Source organism: Apodemus sylvaticus, chromosome X (genome assembly GCF_947179515.1).
Source record: "Apodemus sylvaticus chromosome X, mApoSyl1.1, whole genome shotgun sequence".
Classification (NCBI taxonomy): Eukaryota; Metazoa; Chordata; class Mammalia; order Rodentia; family Muridae; genus Apodemus; species Apodemus sylvaticus.
Window position 1 is genome coordinate 149,734,830 of NC_067495.1, and position 14,505 is coordinate 149,749,334.

Here is a 14,505-nt window from a genome sequence, read left to right on the forward strand (position 1 = left end):
CAAGGTCTCATATATGTAGTGAGTTTCAGAACAGTCAGGGCTGCATAGTGAGACCCTGTCTCAAAAAGACAGGCAACAACAACAAAAGTTCTGGAGAGAGGTCAGAATGTTGTTGGGAGAAAAAGAGACCTGCTCTCCAACATGGGCCCAAGAGAGAACCTAGTCAGTTGCTAACCCCATGGGACTCAAAAGAGTCAGTGTTCTCTGTTTATACCGTTTGTACCCTAGGGCAGCATAGTTAACAATCATTGCTGTAAAATAATACTTGGGGCCCTTTAATGAGACCTCAAAGAAGACTTTGAGCCCCTTGCTGAAGAGGATACCCCTGCCAAGTCCCTGAAGGGGAGTGCAGAAAGAAATGATATAGAAACCTAGAGTGGGATAGTTCAGTGGTTAAGAGAACTGACTGCTGTTTTAAAGGTCCTGAGTTCAAATCCCAGCAACCACATGGTGGCTCACAACCATCTGTAAAAGAAATCTGACGCCCTCTTCTGGTGCATCTGAAGACAGCTACTTTTTATATACTTAGATATAATAATAAATAAATAAATAAATCTTTAAAAAAAAAAAAAAAAGAAACTCAGTGAGATGCCAGGGAGGTAAATTGAGCACCAAGAGAGCCACAGGAAAGAAGTGATTCCTAGATTGAGTTGCACTGGTGCTTCTGAACCTTCTAGGAAGAGGGAAAAGCTTGTCCAAAAGCCCAGGGGTGTGTCCAGGAAAAGCTATCCAGTACAGAGGGAAGTAAAGGCCTGGACTGAGGCCAAAGGTCACTGAGGGGATCTATGTAACATGAGAATGGTCTTGGCTTCTGCATAAAGCAGGCCATGGAATTGTGTATGAACACTTGCAGTAGATAGGCCAGGAAACTGCTGCTAGAAAAGGAGAGGGGCATGTTCTTGTAAAACTAAGCTGAGTTCCCACACTGCCCATATTCCCACCCTCAAGTCATACCAAAAGAAACAAGTCAGAAACTCATGTAGATGTTTACTGTGTATATGTAGATTCTACACAGTATCCACAGAAGCCTGAGTACCCAGTAACAGATGGACAAACATGTATACAATATAATATTATTTGACCATAATAATGATGGATAGAAGCTGAGAAAATAGAAACAAGCAGAGCCCTTGCTTCAGCTGTGGCGTGAAATCACAAGGAGGATTTGACAATTGGGAGAAGCAAGGTAGCCCTTAGTTTGGGCTGTATAGTGGGGGAGTAGTACTCTTTCAGGGAGAAGCAGATTGGGAGTTGAGGTGAGTTCAGAAGTCTTAGGCACCTTGAATGACTCATAGGAGATGGGACATATGATTAGCCCTTGATCCTCCTTCAAACTGCCAAAATGACAGCCAAGTAATTCAGCTATCCAAAGGAATATAGTCACAACAGAAAATAAGAGAAGTGCCTAATAAGACAATGTGTAGAAGCCCAGAAATGGAGGTGGGGGACAATAACTGATCTAAGTGCAGAACAAAGTGAGCAAGTGATGGAAACCACCAAGGACTCCACATCCAGAGGAAAGGCCACAAGTCAAGGCCTCAGGAAAAAGCAACCCTGCCAAGAAGCATGGTCTTAGATTTCCAACCTGCAAACCTGTTCACGTAATACTGGAAAAAGTGGTTGTAGGCATTCTTGTCGTCTTAGTTTCAGAAGGGGAAAGGCACCTGCTATGGTGTAAAGACACCCAAGAAAGCTATAGGACAGGAAATGTCACTGCCAGGGGAGACAAAAGCCTTCCAAGGGCAAGCCAACCAGCCATCCTTCTACCATCCTTGAGAAACCCATACCTTGCCCCTTGAGTATACCTTATTCTTTCCCTAACAGCATCATCCCTAACCCCTATATTTAAAATCTATGTCAAAATGCATTTTTAGCTGGATGTGGCTCACACCTTAAATCCCAGCACTCAGGAGGCCAAGGCAGGCAGATCTTGGGGTTTGAAGTCAGCCTGGTCTACAAAGTAGACAAAGGACAGCAAAAGCTACAAAGTGAGGCCCTGCTTAAAAAAAAAAAAGGCATTTTCATAAACTGTGACTCTTCTGTCAGAAGCCTACATGTTCTTGGGTATGATTTATTCTTTTTCAAGCACTTTTTTGTTGTTTTTAATTATGTATATGGTGCATGTCTATGTGGGTAAGTGTACCTGAATGCATGTGTCCTCAGAGACCAGATGAATGGGATCCCCTGGAGCTGGAATTACGGTGGATGCTGGCAAGTGAATTTGGGTCACCCACAAGAGCCATATAGACTTTTGGTCACTAAGCTATTTCTCTAGCCCCCCTTTTCTGTTTTAAATAAGTCAAAACTCAGTTTCATATTGGCTTCTCCTGAAACTCTTTCTGTGTAAGAGCCAAGAACCCTGGGTTTTATCTAAGTCAACATCCCTGTGGTGGTTTGAATGAGATGTCCTCCCATAAGTCTCAGGTCTCCAGTTGGTATCTTTTTCAGGGTGGGGAAGTATTAGGAAGTGTGGCCTTGATGGAGGAAGTAAGCCATTGAAGGCTGACTTTGAGGTTTCAAAAGACTCCATCTTTTCTTTTTGTTATAATCAAATGAGATTTCTGTGCTTCAGGTTTGCAGATTGAGGTGTGAACTTTCAGCTGCTGCTCCAGAACCATGCCTACCTGCCAAGCTCCCCACTTGGTGATGGCCTCAATCCCTGTGAAACCATAAATCCCAAATAAATCCTTCTTTCTATAAGTTGCCTTGGTCATGGTGTTTATCACACCAATAGAAAAGTAAGAAAGTCCCTAAAAGACTAATCAAAGTGGATAAGGTTTTATCATACCTTTAATTCCAATACTCAGGAGGCAGAGACAAGTATATTTCTAAGAATTTAAGGCCACCATGCCCTGGGGGGGAAAAATCTTAAATTTAGGTATACTTGTTGCCCCCAAATTATTTCTGAATAGTAAATAAAGATGTCAACAGCCAATAACTGGACAGAAAAGAGAGAGGCAGGGTTTAGGTTTCCCAGGATTGGGGTCAGAGGAGAACAACTAAGAGAGAAGAAGGTGCAGAAAGAAGAGAAGCCACCATGGGTTAGGTGAACCATGAGGGTTGGCCAATTGGAGTTAAGAGCAGCTCAGATGAAACATAGTAAATAATAATTTGGGATTATTGATAGGAAAGTAGATTTTTAATAATGTAGAGGGTAGGCATCTACCCAGCTCTTGCATTGTTTAAGGCTTATTGTTAATATAAAGGCTGTGTGTGCATGCGTGCGTGTGGGCTTTAGGTAGAAACACCAGGTCAGGATTAAAAAATTTCTACAACATAGTTCTATGAAGATATGTGTATGGCATGTTCAGGGTGCACAGATAAATTAAGGATGATTTTCTGCTCTTCAAGAACTTCCAGCCGGGCGGTGGTGGCGCATGCCTGTAATACCAGCACTCTGGGAGGCAGAGGCAGGCAGATTTCTGAGTTCGAGGCCAGCCTGGTCTACAGAGTGAGTTCCAGGACAGCCAGAGCCATACAGAAAAACCCTGTCTCGATAAAACCAAAATAAAAAAAAAAAAAAGAATTTAAGAACTTCCTTAGAAGTTAGTTTGATTATATAATCAAACTACACTATAAATCTCCAATCATGCCATATGAAAGAATGGCATGATGAATTCTGGAGACTTTGTAGCCAACAAGATCTATTGGCTATGTATAGCAGAAGTTCTGACTAGAGATATTTTCAAGTCTCAGCCAGTGTCAGGGCTGTTACCATGTAGAGGGATCAGCAAATCACATTACCTATTCTGTTTGGTCTTCTTGATCTTTTTTTTTTCTGTAACCAAGATCTTCAGGGGTCTTCCTGTATCAAATCTGATTTTTGTAATTTTGGAAGGAATCCAAAGCTTTTTTTCTCTTTCCTGTTAACACAAACCTAGAGCCTCTCTTCCAATATAGAATGCCTTTGGTCCAGCAGTTTGAAGTCATTAAAAGTATAGACTGGGGGAGAGGTGGAGAGATGAGATGGCTCAGTGGTTAAGAGCACTGACTTCTCTTCCAGAGAGAGTTCAATTCCCAGCAACCACATGGTGGCTCACAACCATCTGTAATGGAGTCTGATGCCCTCTTCTGGTGTCTCTGAGGACAGCTACAGTGTGCTCATATACATAAAATAAATAATCTTTTTTTTAAAAAAAAAAGTATAAACTGATTCAATCCAGCAGCACCTTTACTATTTAAGTGTGCTCTATTTTGACCTCTCTCAAAGAGGATGTACCATATCACCACAACCATTGAACTTATAGCTATCTTCATTTTGATAATTTAAAACAATTATTATTATTATTTATTGAGATATGAATCTTTTTTTTTTTTTTTTTGGTTTTTTGAGACAGGGTTTCTCTGTGTAGCCCTGGCTGTCCTGGAACTCACTCTGTAGACCAGGCTGGCCTCGAACTTAGAAATTTGTCTGCCTCTGCCTCCCAAGTGCTGGGAGTAAAGGCGTGTGCCACCACTGCCCAGCTGAGATATGGATTGAGATATGGTTTCTATGTGTCAGATATGTTTTTCTTTTTTTTTTCTTTTGTTTTTCAAGACTGGGTTTCTTTGTGTAGCTCCAGCTGTCCTGGAACTCACTCTGTAGACCAGGCTGGCCTCAGAAATCCGCCTGCCTCTGCCTCCCAAGTGTTGCGATTAAAGGCGTGCGCCACCACTGCCAGGCATCAGATATGTTTCTATGTGCCCAGGCTGACCTAGATTTGCTCTGTAGATTAGGCTGGCCTTGAACTCACAAGGAATGTTTCTGTCTCTTTGTCTCTCAAGTATTGAGATCAAAGGCCTGGATTTATTTATTATCCATGTACCCTTGAAACATTTATATCAATTTCTTCTTTGGAGATTAATATCTCCGTGGATAAATATACCTATATTTCCCTGTCTCTTCATATGAATTCAACATTGATATATATTAATTTTTTTAACTATTAAGGGTATTTCTGTCGGGCAGTGGTGGTACACACCTGTAATCCCAGCACTCTGCGAGGCAGAGGTAGGTGGATTTCTGAGTTCGAGGCCAGCCTGGTCTACAGAGTGAGTTCCAGGACAGCCAGGGTTACACAGAGAAACCCTGTCTTGAAAAAACCAAATCCAAAAAAAACAAAAAAAGTACAAAAAAGGACATTAAGGTTGTTTCCATTTCCTACCTATTGTGAATAGTGTAGTAATGGACATGACTGAGAAGATGGTACAGATGAGTACCATCATGGGAAACACACTGACCTAGTGCTTGAAAAAGGAAGTGGAATGTCTGACTATGTAGAGTATGTGATTATTTTGTGTTGCATAACCAATTAGGGGGCTTATCCCTACAAATAAACTAATTCTCTTTCAGTGGTCATTAGCTCTCTATTCTTGTTTTAAAATGTTTTAATCTTGCTGGGCGGTGGTGGCGCACGCCTGTAATCCCAGCACTCTGGGAGGTAGAGGCAGGCAGATTTCTGAGTTCAAGGCCAGCCTGGTCTACAGAGTGAGTTCCAGGACAGCCAGGGCTACACAGAGAAACCCTGCCTTGAAAAAAAAATAAAATTAATCTTTAAAAATGCTTCTTCTTTTGAATCATTATTTATGAACCTTTACAACAATATTGGTTTTCAAAATTTCATACAAAATATTTTGATTAGGCTTTTCCGCTCCCTCAACTCATTCCCAGTTCCTCTGCTCTATCTGACCCACTCAAATTTATGTTTTCCCTTTTTCTGTCTTTAAAATATACCACAAAGATATCTAAACAAACAAAACAAGACAAAGATGTCAAACACAAAGTCCCCCTCACAACACACATACTAAAAAACCTAGACTTTATTTTGTGTTGGCTAACTACACATGGACATGTTGCCTTGATATAACCAGTAACAGTCCATTAGAGAAAACAGAATTTTACTTTGATGGTGGGTATAAATTATAGATAACTTCTAGGATAGGAATGGGAGCCCATGTCCACACACCCCCAAACATGTTGGAACAATATGTAGCTTGAAAATATGTGTATGTTTTGTGTGTTCTGCCACAGTCTTTGTGAACTCACTTGTGTATCAGTCCCTTTGTGCCTAGAAGGCATTGCTTCCACGTTTTTCATTTTCTGATAGAACCTTTGTGTGTTAAAATTTTGTGATGAATGAATATATTTTCTTTTATATGTCAAGATTATCTATTCCCATTGTAGGTATTTATCATATAAATATATAATATAAGGAGATTTTCACTCTGTGGATGAGTCATTACCACATTGGTCATATGTATTTACATGATGAGTGAGGAAATGAAACACTATTGTTTTCCATGACAGAAGTTTGTGTATGGGGCATTCTGCACCAATAATGAGGGATTGTAGTAAAAGCACAAACTAATTTTTACATCTTTTTCCATTATGGACAAGAAGCCTATTAAAATGTTTCTGAAATGAAGCATGGGGTATCATGGAAGCTCTGTCTAGAAGCCTTGAGAGGCATTTGTCATTAGTTTTTAGGTTAGAGTCCATGATTCCTGGGTCACTATATGCCTTTCAGTTCCTAAGAAACCAAGACACTCTCTCATTCAGTGAGGCATCCAGGCTACCCATGTTTTTCTGTGTTCTCTAGAAGTCATCAAAGTCTATAGAACCTTTGCTGAACAATTAGTCTTTTTTTTTTTTTTTTTTTTTTTTGGATTTTGGTTTTTTGGAGACAGGGTTTCTCTGTATAGCCCTGGCTGTCCTGGAACTCACTCTGTAGACCAGGCTGGCCTCGAACTCAGAAATCCACCTGCCTCTGCCTCCCAGAGTGCTGGGATTACAGGCATGTGCCACCACCACCTGGCTGAACAATTAGTCTTAAACATTAATCTGTGTACCTAGTAGCTTGCATACATTATTATATTCTGGAAACTACCATTTTATCCAATCCTGACAACCTTGATTGTATTCTGATTCTGTAAGGGTATAAAAACTTCTCTGATTGCTTACAATAAATTTGTCACAGCCTCAGTCTTGCTGTGATTTTGGAGGAGGAGGAGGAGGAGGAGGAGGAGAAGAAGAAGAAGAAACCAAAAAAAAAAAAAAAAAAAAAACCAAAAACACTTAGTTTGGATTGACTTTTAATCAAGTTTCAGGGAGTCTAATGCCAGGCGGTCCTTTGCAGGCATAATTTAAACTCAGTACAGTTTTGGGGGAAAGTTTCCAGGCAACAATCATTCCCATCCCAGGTTTCCAGACAACAATCATTCCAGTTCCAGGTATGCCTTAAAGCTTAAGGGTGTGACTACTTAGAAACTCCTTTAAAATCTAATGTGGTCTCTGAGATAGTATAGAAGTCAGCAGGCCATAAAACTCATGTGACATCCTCCTAAGGTTGGGTTTTATTAACTGGGAGATAAGGAGGGAGGGTCTGGGATAAACATTCTGGGTAATTTGGGTGAGGTCTGCCTCTCCAGATAGCAAAAAAGGCTACCAGATTGTTAACAAAATACTTTCAGATTTCTGGGCCGAAAAACAGGTATTTTATCTCCACCCTTGTGGAGAGGCCCCAGTATGTTTAACATTCCTGGTTTCCTAGTGCTCTGTGGGCTCAAAGACCTTTGTGCCCCCAACAATGTGCAATGTAAAAAAGTTTAACTTGTTGGGTGTGGTGGCTCATGCCTGTAATTCCTGAACTTGAAAGGTAGAGGCAAAAGGATTAGGAATCCAGGGATATCCTAGACTAAAAAAATGAATTTGTAGACAGGGGGTGTAGTTCAGTGGAAGAGTGTAAACAAGGCCCTAGGATCCATTCCCAACAGACCGAAAAAGTTCTAGGAGATCTGACTCCCGCACACAGACATACATGAAAGCAAAAACACAAATGAAGAGAAAATAAAAATAAAATATTTTAAAAAACAATAACTTGGCATAATGGTGCATACCTTTAATCCTGACACTCTGGAGGCAGAAACAAGAGGAGCTCTGGGAGTTCAAGGCCAGCCTCATCTACAATGTGAGCTCTACAACAGCCAGTGTTGATACACAGAGTCCCAGTCTCAAAAAAAAAATCATACATACATATACATATATGTGTGTGTTTTAAAAAAAAGAACAGACCAAAAGTCTATTATCACACTAAATATAGTCTGTCTCTTAGTTCTGCATTCCTATTAGGACAAATAAAAAGAAAAGAAGAGAAGAGAAGAGAAGAGAAGAGAAGAGAAGAGAAGAGAAAAGAAAAGAAGGGCAGAGCTTTGGCTCTATGGTATGAGAAAATGAGCCACATGGTGGCTCCGGGGTATAGGAGATACTGTTCTCTAGCTGCCTGGGTTAATTATCATTCTTCAAATGACTCCTGGAAAGGGTTTGTGTTCTCTTATGTGTATTGACTTCAACAAGATGAAAGAAACATGTTTACAATTGAAAGCAGATGATCGACTGTATAGGGTGATTGGACTGAGCAATAAGCTACTGCACCTGGTTCTGAACTACTAATTTTAATCATATTCAATAAATAATAGAAGAAAACATGCCAGCTGTGGTGGTGCATGCCCATAGGATATATTGAGGAGGCTAGGCTGAGTTCAGTTCAAAGACCCACATCATAGAAATGATAGAAGGAGAGAATTTTTTGTCCTCTGACTGATCTCTCAGTCTCTCTCTCTCTCTCTCTCTCTCTCTCTCTCTCTCTCTCACACACACACACACACACACACACACACCCAACACATGATAATTTTAAAAATGTTTTTAAAGACCTAGGTTTGGTTCCCAGAACTCATATGGCAGTTCACGACCATCTATCTGTAACTCCACTTCCTAAGGCACCAATGCTTTGTTCCGGTTTCTGGGGGCCCTGCATGGACATACATGAAGGATATGACTTAAATAAATAGCAAACTTAAAGAATTAAAAAATTCTTAGTTATTAGTGTGGTGGTACATACCTTTTAATCTCAGGAGGTAGAGGCAGGAGGAACTCCATGAGTTCAAATCCACTATGGCCTACATATTAAGTTCCAGGACAGCCAGAGGTACATAGTGAGACCCTATGGATGATGATGATGATGATGATGATGATAAACACTGAAGCCAGAGTCACATGTGGTGATGTGGTGGCCTGTAATAAGCATTTGGGAAGCAGGAGGGGCAGAAAGAAGAAGAGAAAGAGGACTGAAAATGTCCGTTTTTGCCTCAGGGACTGCTATTGCTAGGAATATCTAGGCAGCTGAGTGAGTGCTGAGTGTAAGAATGTCAGGTGACTGATAAACATCTCTCCGGGTTTTGCCTGTGGGTGGTCCATGGGATGAGGAAGACAAGAATGTAGAAAAACAAGTTACTTTAGCGTTGGGAACCACATTATTTAGTTTGGGTAACTTTTGTGGTTTAACTAAAATGGAGGAGGTTTAAAAATGGCATGGCCTGGCAAGAGGTCAAAGCCCTAGTGCCAGAGAGAGAGGGAGAGAAGGAGAGGGGGGGAGAGGGAGAGAGAAGGAGAGGGTGAGAGGAGAGGGGAGAGAGAGGGGGGAGAGGGGGAGAGAAGGGGAAGAGAGTGAAAGTAGAGAGGGGAGAGAGAGGGGGAGGGAGGGAGGGAGGGAGGGAGGGAGGGGGAGAGAGAGAGAGAGAGAGAGAGAGAGAGAGAGAGAGAGAGAGCAGGCAAGAGAGAGAGAGCAGGAGAGCAGGGTGGTGGTGCATGCCTTTAGTCCCAGCACTAGGGAGGTAGAGGCATGCAGGCAATCTCTGAGTTCAAGGCCAGTTTACCAGGGCTACAAAGAGAAACCATGTCTTGAAAAAGAAAAACAAAAACAAACAAAAAATTGAGGAGATGTCCTGACATTCTTATGAAGTTGAGGCAAGGACAATCACAAGTTTAAGATCAGCCTGGGCAGCTACCAGTGGTCAACAGAGGGAAAGACCCTGTCTCCCTTCTAACAATTTGCTTCAGGGCATTGAAGCTTGTAGTGCAGTGTGTGTAAAGCCCTAGTTCAAATGCCAGCATGACCCCATCCTACCCCTCCTTCCAGAAAAGACAAAATAAAAATTGAAAAAAATTGAATTGCAACAATTGATACTAACTTTATATGGAACTTGAGCATATACCTCCAAATAACTAAAAGAATTCTGAAAAGGCAGTACAGAGTCAGAAAACTCACACTTCTCAATTTCAAAATACTGCAAAGTAACATATCATCCAGTGAAATACTGAATGATAGGCAAATTGATGGAGCACAACAGGAAACCCATACACACTCACACACACACACACACTCCCAATATATCAATATATGCTAAGGTGACCTTGGATAAGAATACTGAAACTACAAGCTAAGGAAGGACAGTTCTTTTAACAAGTAGTTTCTGGGAAACCAGGTACCTACATGCAAAACAAAGAAGTCAGGGCTGGAGAGAGGACTTTTCAGTTAAGAGCGCATACGCAGAAAATAGTTCAGGTCATAACTGCCTGTAATTCCAACTTTAAGGAATTCGATGCCATCTTCTGGTCTCCTTAGGCACCTGCGCTTCTCTCCACATACACATAACTAGAAAAATATATATATATATATATATATATATATATATATATATATATATATATATATATATATATAATCTTTAATATATATTCTTTCTTTAATATATTATTAAAGAATGTATATATATATATATATATATATGAATGAAATTAAGCTGGGTGGTGGTGGTTGGTTTAATGTTTGCATTATGGGTTCCCAAAATTGCACCAGAATTCTGCATGTGAGACGCTGAGGATCCCTGCCCCTCTGATTGGCAAATAAAGTGGCTAGCAGCCAATGGCTGGGCAGGGAGACAGAGGCAGGACTTTAGTATTCATGGACAAGAGCCCTGAGGAGGAGACAGAATTGCCATGTCAGGGAAGCAGAAGGACCAGGCTTGAGAGTTGCAGAAGGGAAAGCATATTATCATGGCAAGAGCTGGGGAAGAGCGGCCCTAGGAGCCACTTGGATATAAGGTAGCAAAGATGAAATACATATTTTAGTGAGTAATAATTCAGGAGTATAGGAGAGGAGGCATTACCAACATGGAAGTTTGAAAGTGGCCCAAGTGTTGAGCTGATAAAGGCATATTAAATATGTGTGTGTGTGTGTGTGTGTGTGTGTGTGTGTGTGTGTGTGTGTGTGTGTGTTTCATTTGAGAATCCAGAGCATTGGGGTAGCTGGTGAGGAACTTGCACAGCTGTTGCCGGGAGGTAGAACACATTAATCAACTCCACCAACAGGTGGTAGCACACACTTTGAATCTCAGCACTCAAAAGGCCTAGTCAGGTGAGTCTCTGTGAGTTTGAGGCCAGCCTGGTGTATGTTCTAGGACAGCCAGGACTACACAGAGAAACCCTGTACTTCCCCAAAATACACAAAGCTTGGTTGCTATTGTTTTAATTTAATTTTATTGTTTTTACGTGTATGGGCATGTATTTCTGTGCACCATGTACACAAATAGTGCCCGTAAAGGCCAGAAAAGGGACTTGGATCTCCTGTTTTGATTTGTTTGAGAGCAAAGTCGTAGCTGCACTCCTTCATGGTTTCTACTTTAGTTCCTGCTTGAATTCCTGCATCAACTTTCCTCAGTGATAGACTGTGATAAGGAACAAGCTGAAATAAACCCTTTCCTCCCTAAGTGGCTTTTGGTCATGGCATTTATGACAGCAACAAAAAGCAAACTAGAACACCTGTCAACTGTGTTCAGCCAAGCCTAAAAATGATCCCTCAGAAGATATTTCAGATTCAAACTATAACATCATACTTAATAAAACTTTAAATGTATTTCTTTTGCCCATTAGACATGGAAGGAAGGAAAACAGTAAAGAATTACTACAAAATAACATGGAAAATACATAGAAAAGTTGACCAAGTAGGCCGAGCATAATGGTAGTTCCTGTACTCTGGAGGCTAAGACAATAGGATTAATTTAAAACCAGTCTAATGGGTGTACTAGAATACATAATGAGACTCTGTCTCAAACAAAACAAAACAAAATAAAACAAAACAAAAACATCAGAGTACACATATGGAGGCTGAGGATACAGTTCAGCAATAGAGCACTTTCCTGGCATCCATGAGTGTATGTTTTTTCAACCTACTTTAATAAGGGTTCAACCTCTCCTCTAGCCCACCACCCAGCAGAGGTAGTGGAAGAGAAAATTTTTAGAATATAGAGGAAGTGGACCTGTTCAGAAATAGTTCTTTGGGGATGAGCTCCATTTTGTTGTCAGGATATCAGCAGTTCAGTGCAGTAGTAGCAAACACCAAATACAAATCAGCAGCTGCAGTCCAGTCAACTCAGCAGTCACCACATATGAACCAGCAAGAGCAGTTGAATCCTGAAGAAACTGCAAGGCTTGCCAACCAGCCCAAAAATGTGTCAGGAAGCTTTGGGAAACTCATGAGCAGTTCTTTGGCAAGTTTCCCTCTATGGCATCACCACAAGTGGAGCTCAGCAACTCAATGTAAGGTAAACCAATACACGAATGTTGTTAGCGAAGAATAGCAAGGCAGAGTAAAGCAAATCAATCAATGCTCTAGCTCCCACTGTCTGTGAGGTCAGATTTATACTTCTTGATCACACAATCCTTTCACATGTTTGTTATGGCAAAACATCCTTTCACTTGTGTCTGCTTCAGCAAAACATTCTTTCATATATCTGCTTTAGCAAAATATCTTTTCACCTATGTAACCCAGCGAAACATAATTTCTTGCTTGCTTGGTACCTCCTGACTGACCAAAGGAAGATGGTTCATATTGTTTGCTGTAGGGCCTTGAGCTGACAGGCCCCTCTGTTCATTTCGTGATGGCAAGAAGTTACTTCATATGTCTCTCTTGGACCAGCAATCCATCAACTACTGCTTGGCCTTTCCATAGAAGCTACAATACCCTGGAAATCTTTGTGGGTCAGTCATAGTAACCAGAACCTACTTGTTCTCTTCTACAATTACTAGAGGCAATGTACCTGTTATTTTGAGCTCTGAATCTTTTAGCCTTATAATTCTCTTGGAACTCCCAAATTTACAACAATGAAAACATCAAGCATTTTGGTTCCAGATATTTCTAGCTACAATTTGCCCTATGATGTTGGCGTTATACTCCTAAGCACCAATACCATTTGTTTCCATTATCCATTCATCTATAGGGGCTCCACATGTTTTCAATGGTCTGACTGCTCTCTTAGATATGAGGGCCTGAGATCACACACAAAAATATACATAGAAGCCAGGTGGTAGTGCACACCTTTAATTTCCAGTACTCTGAAGGCAGAGGCAGGCAGACCTCGAAGTTCAAGGCCAGCCTGATCTACAGAATGAGTTCCCAGACAGGAAGGGCCACATGGAGAAACCCCATCTCAGTCTCAAAAAACCACCAACATACACACACAAAGAAACACATGAACAATTAAGCTGACTTTCCTCGTGGGGGGGCTGCTGTGCAGGCTCCTTGGGGGTGAATTCACCCTATTGCAGTGATAGCAAACAGTAGGCTCCTTGGGGGTGGATTGCCCTAAGGGACCTTGGGGACAATTTTCTGGCAGTTATTCAAGTCTCTGATTTCCATGCTGTCCCCAGTCTAGGGTCCAGACAGATACACATGATGCCTTAGGAAATCCCCAGGTCAGAGTGGTCAGGATTCACACTTGTAGAGTCATCAAGTCCACCTGAATCATGCTTCAGAATAAGAAACACATGATTGAGGCCCTAGGTGAAGCCAAGTTCAAGATGTTTGGCTGCCAGAAGGTAAATCATGTTATTAATCACCTCCCTCCCACTTTCTTGATCTGGTCCTTCTCACTGAGTTATTTCTCCTCCCCCAATCCCTGACCTCTAGATCCATATCTCAAAGATTTAGGGCTTCATTAAGTTGAAGTCAGATTGAACTGAGACATGGTCACTGAGAATCAGCTCATTCTTGGTGCCTGTGGTGTTGAGTATATCACCATTCATGATCCTCTGGACAAGTGGCAGGCTCTGTCCTCTCGAGGGCTTCCACTGTGGTACTCTCCTATACACTACCAAATCATGTTCAGTAATAAATCTCCTATCCTGTCTGATTTAAAAAAAAAAAAAAATAGAATAAGAAGGTGAAGTCACTGGAAGCTAGCAGTTAAGCTAGGCCTAGTGGCACTCACTGGTAATGCAAGCATTCAAGAGGTAGGCAAGAGGATCAAGGAGTCAAGGAGGGTCAAGTTTTGAGAGTAGCTTGAGCTACACAGCTGGATCTTGTCTCAAGAAAAACACAAGAACAGAGGGCTGGGGATACAGCTCATTTGCTAGAGTGCTTATCAATATGCCTACAGCCCTTGGTTTGGTCCTCATAAACTATATAAGTCGTCATCTCTGCTGTGGATTACTCTTTTCTGTGTGCCATTCTTTCTCTTAACTCTAGTGCTTAAAATCCATACTTAAATTCCTTGAATAAACTCCAACTCTGCCAGGTATGGTATCACATACCTTTTATTCCAGCATTTTGGAAGCAGAAGCAGGAGGATTTCTATTAGTTAGAAGCCGGCCTGATCTATAGATAAAGTCTCAGACCAACATGGGCTATA